Raw genomic sequence first — 10,094 nt, forward strand, 5'->3', positions numbered from 1 at the left:
ATGGATCAAAGATCTAAATATTAAGACAGAAACACTAAATTTACTGGAAGAGAAAGTAGGTAAAAATCTTGACTACATTGGGGTAGGCAGAGAGGTCATGAATAAAAATCAAACTGCATGTGAAATACTTAAAGAATCAACAACTGGGATCTCATCTTATTGAAAAGTTTTTGCACATCTAAAGAAATCACCAATAAAGTAAAAAGAAAACACACGAATTGGGAAAATATTCTAGCCAACTGCCCCTCAGGCAAAGGACATCTATCTAGGACATATAAAGAATTAAAAAAAATCAAGCCCTCCAAATTCAAAGACCCAATCCGAAAATGGGAATCTGAGATGAATACACACTTCTCTAATGAAGAGATACTAATGGTGAATAAATACATGAAAAAATGTTCAACATCATTAATCATTCAAGAAACGCAAAGTAACAACAACATCGAGATTTCATCTCATCCCAGAAAGAATGGCTATCATCAAGAAATCAACTAATAACAAATGCTGGAGAGGCTGTAAGGAGAAAGGAACCCTACTCCACTGCTGGTGGGAGTGTAGACTGGTGAAACCACTGTGGAAATCAATTTGGAGATTCCTCACAAAACTAGTATTGGAAGTCCCATTTAACCCAGCTATTCCCCTTCTGGGTATTTTCCCAGAAGAATTAAAGGCATCACACCACAGCGATATATGTGTACTCATGTTTATAGTAGCACAATTTGTTATAGCTAAATCTTGGAAACAACTCAGATGCCCATCCGCTGAGGAATAGGTAAAAAAAAAATGTGGTTTTTATGCAATGGGGTATTACTCAGCTATAAAAAAAAGATAAAACTCTTGGCTTTTGTAGGTAAATGGATGCAACTAGAGACCATACTCATAAGTGAAATAAATCAGACCCACATGTATAAACATCATATTGTCTCCATGGTGTAGGAACCTGAAAGACTAGGTAAAACTCAAAATGTACAATAGATGATAAGAAAGGGAAAGAAATTGCTCAAAGGAAGGAATGACTGGGATGAGGGAAAGAGGCAAAAAGAAAGAAGAAACACAAAATATAAATATATATATGAAGAGCTGTGATAACTGTATTGCTGATGTCAGATGGTGCATTGAAATGAACAGTTAATGCTTACAATTTTTTATGTCCTGATCGATTTTTCATGCTTATGTCTGGTAATCTGAGCAACGGATTTGAAGGTAGCAATATGCAATGGAATTACAATGGTATATTCCTACCCTCTTGTCTAGTGAAACTCTATATTATCTCTAATGTTTTATCTAATAATTATTTTCTTATCCTGTTTCATGGTTTGAGCAATCTTCCATTCTTACATCTGATCATCTGAGCAACATAATTGAGGCTAATGATATGTAATATAACAACCACGGTTAATTCACATTACTTTGTCTTGAAATTCTGTATCACTTTTAATGTTCTTGCTTTGATTTGTTTATATTTGTGATATTGGTATGCTGCTATTTTTATTTATTTCTCATTTACTACTCTCTTTAAAATAAAAATTTTAAAAAACTAAAATATATTTTCCAGTTTCTATTTAAAAAGAAACTGTAACATTTGTGAGACAGCATTGAATATGTAGATTAATATGTGATGAATTAACATCAAGAAAAATTTTTTATTCTGGTCCATGGAGCATAATATATTATTCCATTTATTTAACCATACAGATTCCATACATATTTTATTACAATTATCTAAGTATTTTGCATATTAATATTATCTTAAGGGTATTGGTTCACCAATTTCAATTTTTATTTTTTCATTGTCAATGTAGAAAATGTGATTCTTGTGTATTGATCATCCTGTGACATTTCCAAATCTTCTTACCAGGTTTAGTTGATATTTTGTACACTTTTTTGGCTTTTTCTACATATACAATCATGACATCTATGCCCAGAACTTCCAGGACAACGCCATGCAGGAATCATGAGGAGAGCAGACATTGTCTTCAATCTCAGGATGAAGGCATTCCATCCTTCACCATCACTTAAGTTACTGGTTGTACACTTCTTATACATTCCCTGAGTCAGGTTGAGGAGATACCCTTCTGTTCCCAGTTTGGTTAGCACTCTTTCATGGCACATGTTGAATTTTGTCAAATGCCTCATTGCGTCTAAAGACATGACCATATTTTCACTGTTTTTCAGCTTGTGGATATGGTGGTTTAAATTTTTTATTGTCTGGGATCAAATAATCCATGTGCTTTTTAAAGCCCCTCCACAGTATGACTTCACTTTACTTATTCAACCATATCCTGCAGGACATGCAATCGCTAGCCAGCCTGAGCTTTTTTTTTTTTGCTCTCCTGCTTGGCTCATGCTTATTCTTTCATCAGCAGTGTTCTTTGCCCTCCACCTCTCTGGACCTGTGGCTCCCTTCAAGGTGTAATTATCTTCCCACCTTCCCCATGAATCTTCTGTACCTACACTGTCATCTCTGTAGGACAGTCTTTTGGGTATGAATTATTTCCCAATCCACTCTTTATGTGCCAAAAGTAACATCACGAAGAGGGAGAAATCTCAGGGAGAAAGGAAAAGTGTGGGAGTGAAGACGGGAGTCAGTAGGGAGAGGACTGGAGACAGCACAGAATATTTGAGCACAACAATGGGTGTTTCTCTCCCTGTGCGATACAGGGGATTGCTTGTGTTAGTGCCGGGGAGATTCCAGTAATGTTATTTATAATCACAGATAATCCTCCTCCCACCCTTACAGCTCTTGGAACAGTAATCTGGGAGGCTGTAATCAGCCTTTTTTTTTCTTTCTCTGTGGACTGCAGAGATAAATAGAATCTCCAAGACCCTTTGGGAAAAGCTAGATTTGAGAAGAAGGTAAAATGTTACATTTATGTAATCAACAAATGCTCAGCCGCATTTTGTGTGACACTGTGCTATGTTTCTAACAGGATATATAAATAAAATCTATTTGACTTCTCTGAGTTCCAGTTGTACATAATATTGTGTATACTTATTCACTGTGTTGAAATCTCTGCCCCTTTGTAGCTCCTCACTCTGAAACATACTCAGTTTCTTAGGACGGAAAAGTGCTATTCAATCTATAAATATAAAAATATTTGTCACAAGAACACATTAGCATCAATTCTGCCACCACTGCCAGAATTTCCTGTGATGAAACTGGCACCTCTTTTCATGTGGTGTTTGGCCACCTATGCTTTGGAACACCCTCAGCTTTGGCCTGAACAATAGTCGCCAGATGATTACTAAACTACCTGGGTAAGGAACTTCAGATTGCTAAATATTTCTTCCTGAAGTTTATTTATCTTAGTGTGGGAGACATATCACAGAGTAACTGCCTGGGAAAATAGAAACTGCCAAATTTTGGATTAGTACTACTTCCACCCTCAGATCTGAATCCTGAGACACAGCTGTGAAACTTTGGTGATTTCCATGATCCAAGATGAAAAACAAAGAAGAAAGTCTTATACTTATATAAGGGGGGATAGTGGGGATTTTTCTCCCTTATGGTAGAACTGAGATGATTAAAGTTTGGTTAGAATTTATAGCACTGAACAGTCAGAATCAAATGTATAGTTTGAACAGAAAACACGAATTGGTTGTAGTAGGAATTATAGTGCAGGATATATGATGAATCTGGTTTTTCTTTACCCACAGTCAAATTCTTCATGCAAGACTCAGTTCTACCTTGACTAATGTAAAAGTCCTCTGGTCAGAGAAATCTCTGAATTCCCCTTTCTTCAGTCTTCTGAGTCTCTGATTTTTGGTGTGGTTTTCTAATTTACCCTTCTCAATCTTAAGTAAATAATTTATCAGTTCTATGGAAGATGTAATAATAGAAGAATGAATCCATAATATAGTTTACAAATAAAAAGTGTTCAACATTGCTGGCCCCTCAAGAAATGCAGATATGAAATAATATGAAATGTCATCTTATTCTAGAAAGAATGGCTATCATCAAAAAAGATCAAATAATAACGTGTTAATAAGGCTGCATGTAAAAAGGAACACTTCTACATTGTTGGTAGGAATGTAAAACAGTAAAATTACTATGGAAATCAGTATAGAGTTTCCAAAAAAGCCACTAAAACTAGAAATTCCATTTGATACAGCTATCTCCTTTCTAGTTATATCCTTGACAGAGTTAAAGACATCATTTTACAGTGATACATGCATACCTGTATTTATATCAGCACACTTCATAATAGCTAAATGTTGGAAGCAGTTTACGTGACCATCAACAAATGTATGGATTTTTTTAAATGTGATGTTTATACACAATGGAGTACTATTCTGGATAAACGAGTTTTTTATGGGAAAATGAATACCTTAAACTATAATTAACGCACCTTAGACTAAAATAAATCAGAATCACAGATTTAAATAACATATTATTTCTCTTATGTAAACAAAGAGAAAATAAAAGATAGATAATAGGAAGTAGAATGATAGCCCTTTTGCAAACGGGAAGGGGGTCAAGAGATGAGGGAGGAGGGAGTGGAGGGAGGGGTAAAAACGAACAGAGATATGTTATGTACAAGTACCAACTCCTGACAAGGAACATAATCATTGTGTAATGCAAATATTTACTAATAAAATCTGAAATAAAAGAATGTTTTTCAAGTATAGTATACACGTATGAGATGAGTCTTCTTCACTACTTGTCTGTCTCATCCACAAAAATCAGGAGAAACTACCCAGTGTCAGAGTCCAGAGGGAATGAAGGCAGAGCCCAGGGTAAACTGAGTACTCCTGTCAGTGCAGATGCAAAGACCATTGTGGAACTAATCTCTACAGACACGCAGAGGGCTGCCCTCTGCATATCTCCTGAGCCTTTTCACTCTGTTCATATTCTCCTTTTTGTAAGGTGGGTTTGCTGTGCTATTTGACACGATTTGATTCTCCTACAGAAAACAATAAAAGCAAATAGAATTCAAGAAATGCATGAGAAACAGTAAACATAAATAATAGTTTATTTTTTTTCTTCCGTACCAGGAATCAAACTCACGACCTTGTGCTTGCCAGGCAGGTGCTTTTGCCGCTGAGCTAAATCCCCAGCCCCCATAAATGATAGTTTAAAGTCAGCTTGTGAGGCACAGGAGAAATTCATAAGTGTGAAGTACAAATTGTAAGTTAGTGACCTGTGAGATATGTCAGATGCAGGTAAAGTAAAAAAAGCATCAGTGGGGCTAGGGATATAGCTCAGTGGCATGGCACCTGCCTGGTAAATGTGAGCTCATGAGTTCAAGTCCTGATACCCAAAAAAAGCATCAGTGTTTTAAACATACGTAAGGATAGAAGACCAAAAGGCACCCAAAATCATGATCTATTAAATGTTAAGATTTAAAAGATATAAAATATAATAACCATAAAAAACTGAATATTTGTAAGATTTTTAAGCTGCCTCTGCCCATGAGTGACAACTATTATTGGCAAACTATCTACTACCTAAAGCATGCAGATAGAATCCATAGCAACTCAGAAAGCTAGTGAGAAACCTACAGATGCGGCCAGGTTCCTGTAGCCCAGCAGAAGCGTTTATTGACTTTGTATATTCGCCTACTGCTGAGTCCTTCATTCACCCTCAACTCTGGTCCTTTGAGTCACCCAGAATATGGAAAGAGCTAAATGTGGAGAGAAATATAAGACACAGAAACTTGGTCTGAGTGCAGTCCTTCTAACAGTCTACCCTCCCTTCAGTGTGCTGACCTACCCCATCTCTTTCTCTTTCTTCTCACTCTGCTTACATTGAATCAACAAACCCTGGAGCTTCTCATGATATTAATGTAGTCTCTGAACTTTTCTGTTCTTTGGCCTTTCTGATAGCTTGCCTGGTTGTGTGCTTGGATGCTACCACTGCATCAATCTCATTTCCATATGACACCTTGTCTACCGGCCCCCATGCTGACTCAGCCTGGCTGCCCTGTCTGGGACAGAACAGTGGCAGGTATTTCATCAGACTACACATGATGGTGTGAAGCACCTCTCACTTTCTCTAAGCCTACACCATGAAGTGCCTCCACATATATGAAACTTTTCAATACGAGTAGTTTAATAATTTCCATTGTGGGGTGAAACACTCCGTAGATATCTACTAAGTCCACTTTTTCACAGGCTTGATTTAATTCTGATGTTTCTTTGGCAATTTTTTGGCTGGTTGTTCTATTTGTGACAGTGGAGTTTTATAATTGTAGTAGTGCTTACTTGATTTTTCATGACTATTAATGGTTTATGTAGTTGGGTACACCATATCTGATGCATATATATATTAATGATTCTTATCTATTCTCCTTGGAGTTTACCCTAAAGAAGTATGTGGTGACCTTTTTTGCCTCCTTTGATCAGTCTTGGTTTGAAGGTGACATTGTCTGCAAGTGGAAAAGCTACCTCTGCTTTTTTCTGTGTTCCATCACATGGAGTATTGTTTCCTATCCTTTGACATTTTTTATTTTGTTTTATGATTTGTGTTGGTGTTTGTAGATTTCTTATGGTAGATACATTTATTGCTAGTAATGAGGCTTCCCTAGGAAATGTCTATTCCTCAGAGACGTCTTCTATGTGTAAGTGGTTCTTGGTCTTTCTATCTATCTCAAGAATCTGCCTTACCAATTTATTAAGGATGAAAAATTGCTATCTATTTGGTTCAGCACCCTGTCCTTTAGTACTGGACTATGACGGTGGCTATAAACCCAGACAATCACAGTGTTGTCGTACAAGGGGTAAAACTTGATCAGGACATTTTTGACATACTAGCAAGTAGTGCAGTTAGCAATAACAATAACATCAAGCACAGCCTAGCAAACTAACAAACTATGGTAAATATTAATTTGGTCCTTAAACCATAGGAGCTAGCTCTACAGTTACATAACAAAATCCAACATAACAGGAACTTATATGCAGTGAGTTTCCTCTTGGTAAATTAATTTTATTCTGTTTGGGGATATTTAAGAGGGATAGGGGATCAAACAGAGAGATCAAGGAGGAGAAATATAGCAGAAACAAGGCTGTTAGGCAAATGATGATCACTCAAGTTTTGGGAAACTGGAGGAGAGTGCAGGACAGAAAGAATGAAAGAGAAATCAAAAGAATGTTGAAATGAATCAGAAGGAGAAGAGACTACATTTTTTCACAGTATCAGGAAATCAAGAGATACAGTTGAGGAAGAGTGAAAAGATGAATAGAACAAAACAAAATTCAAGGTAATAAACCTAAATAGTCAAAATAATCAAAAACATAACAAAAAAATAAACAAAAACAAAACAATCCCAACCAGACTGAGAAAAGAAAACTACTCAAAGAAATAAATAAAAAGAAAAACAGTAAAATTCTTCTGGTGTTCACAGGTTTGTGGTAGTGTCTAGGTCAGGTCCCAGACACACACTGTGTAACCTCACCAATTTTGCAGTAGGATTTGTGCCGGGTACAGTGCTGTCATTGGCCTCTGGATGGGGAGGATGTGATTGGTCTTCAGCTGACAATGTTTTAGATGTCCATTTCTTCTTACCGTGTTTATCTTAGTGGCACTCTCACAGTTGCCGTGGTGCCTTGGGGAGGGAAATTCTGGGGCTGTTCCCAGCCCCGCGCACAGCTGACACCTTCTGCACCTTGCACAACTTCCTCTATTTCACATCACTAGCTCCTTTTACCCACTGGTGCTAAGGTGTAGGGAGTGCTCTTGTCCCCCTGTAGGGCAAGACTTCTTGCCTGCTTGCACTCGAGCAGAGTCTGGGAGGTCTCAGCTTCTACCTCTCAGAAGAATTCCTCATAGGCTGCTTCTCGGCTGCCCACAGTCCACTGTGACTGAATGGTTTTCCTCTCCTTCCACTCTGGGATTTTGGCAGTGAAGTGATCCAGGACTGTTCTGCTGCTTCAGAACAGGATTCACTCAGAAGCCTTTGAAATAAAATAGTGGTCCTGCTCACCTGCTCCTGTTCTATGTGTCTGTATATTGAAACACAGCATGGGTTCACATCACCAAACAATTGCTGGCCCTGTGAGGCCCCATGGGAAAGTGACCCACCACACTGGGCCTGCTCCCCTGGGGCACATAGATGTTTAATTCCTACCACATTTCAAGCATTCTGCATAGTGCTGTACCTAGAAAACCCCCTTTAATACTCCAAGCAACCTTATGAGTAGATATCATCATCAAAAGGTTGAACACATAAATAATAAAGACTTGACATGGATTATTAATTTTCCCAAGGTTATACACCTAGAAAATATAGTCATATTATACATTAATCAGTTTATATATTTGTATATTCAAAGTCCATAATGTTAAAATTATTTTTATGCTTTTGTTGGATGTTTTTAAAACATTTCTCCATTCTATAATTAACCTTTTAGTTTTATTCCTGTTAAGACACTAACATGTTTATTATAATATCTAGTAATGTTTTGTGGTTTTATTGCATTTACATTTAGAAAGTAATTTCCCACCTCAAAATAAAATAAATATTTGGTAAAATTTTCTAGTTGCTTTAGAGTTGGGGTTTTGCTTTGTTTGGTTTTGTTTTTTGGTCTTTTTGAGACAGGGTTTCACTATGCAGTTCAGGTTGGGCTTGAACTCACTTTGTAGCCTGTGGCCTTGAACTCCCAGTGATTCTCCTGCCTCAGCCTACCAAGTGCTGGGATTACAGGCATGCACCACCATGCCCAACTAGAGTATCTTTCCTTTTATTTCCATTAAATCCATTGATCAGTTTGATATTTATTTTCCTTTTGAATATGAAGTTAGGGAGAATTTGATTTTTGCTCCACATAATTCACTAATTCATTGGCTTAGCACCACTTATTATATACCTCTTTATTTTACTAATATATATTTTACTTTAACTTCAATGAAGATTCATTCTTATTTATAAATGTGAATTATGGAAATTTTAAAATATTGTATTCTATTACTATAATGCTAGAAAAGCATCATTTTGTGCAGAACATTTAATACCTGTATTCTAACATTTAAGCAAGAATAACATTAATTGTAACAGCACTGTAGTTCCAAAAGGGACATGGCCATTATTGTGCTGCACAAGATGGTCTTGGGGACCAAACAGTTCAGGCTTACACATCCTGGCCAATGACACACCTTGTCTGGACAGCCATGGCCCTGCAATTGACAACTGCAACCTTGGCTTGTGTGTTACTTTGAGTTCTCCAAAACACTACCACAAATACATATGCAGGTAAAAGCAATTTAATAAAGAGGTAATCCCAGAAAACAGGGAACTGAAAGAGAAAACAGAAAATAACCACAAAAGAGTACATTATCAGCCCTTTCCTGCTTTGAGTAACTGTGGCTTCAGCCTGCAGGAGCTCTGGAAGTCAGTGTGAACCTCGTTCCTCAAAATTGTCCACCAGAAGTGAGAGAGTTGGGGGTCTTACATAGCACTCCCCAGAAGAGGGGTTGGAATAGAAGGTGCTTAATACAATAGGGAGATAGTAGGCGTTCGGGCAGGCAATAAGTTTCTGCTAGTGGGTAAAACCAAAATGTACCTAGGAATAATCTCTAATGAGTTGATGTATTATAGGAAGTCTTCAAGAATGAGTCCTTTGTGATTGCTGTGTGTGAAGTGGGATTACCAGGGTAATCTACCTGTTCTAATCCACCTATAGGTAGATTACCAGGATACTCTGGTCTATCTCTTTTATGATGCCTTATGATCTATTATACTATTGAGTTATTCTTGCACTTCTACAATATTCTAACCATAGCAGTTAAACCTTTAAGTCAAAACTTTCTTTTTTTGTATTTTTCTTAAGAATCTTTTAGCTGGTCTCATTCTTTCAAGTAAAATGTAGACTCTTTCATCAAGTCTAATATCTCAAAAAAATCCTATTTGGCAATGATCTTCGGTTATCAAAATTTAGTAAGAATTGACCTCTTTTTAAAAAAGTATTCTTCTTGTATAAATCTATGTTATGTAACTCCACATACTTGATTCTTCTTTATTTTTTAATTTTAAAAATTAAAAAAACTAACAAAACAGCAATGAAGACAAAATCAAAATGACACAAAAACAACAAAAATGATACATGAATTCAAAACAAAATAATAGGATTAATCTCTCTCAATACATTGTCATAGCTTT

This window comes from Chinchilla lanigera, unplaced genomic scaffold (assembly GCF_000276665.1).
Source record: "Chinchilla lanigera isolate Chin_1 unplaced genomic scaffold, ChiLan1.0 scaffold00009, whole genome shotgun sequence".
In the NCBI taxonomy this organism is placed as follows: Eukaryota; Metazoa; Chordata; class Mammalia; order Rodentia; family Chinchillidae; genus Chinchilla; species Chinchilla lanigera.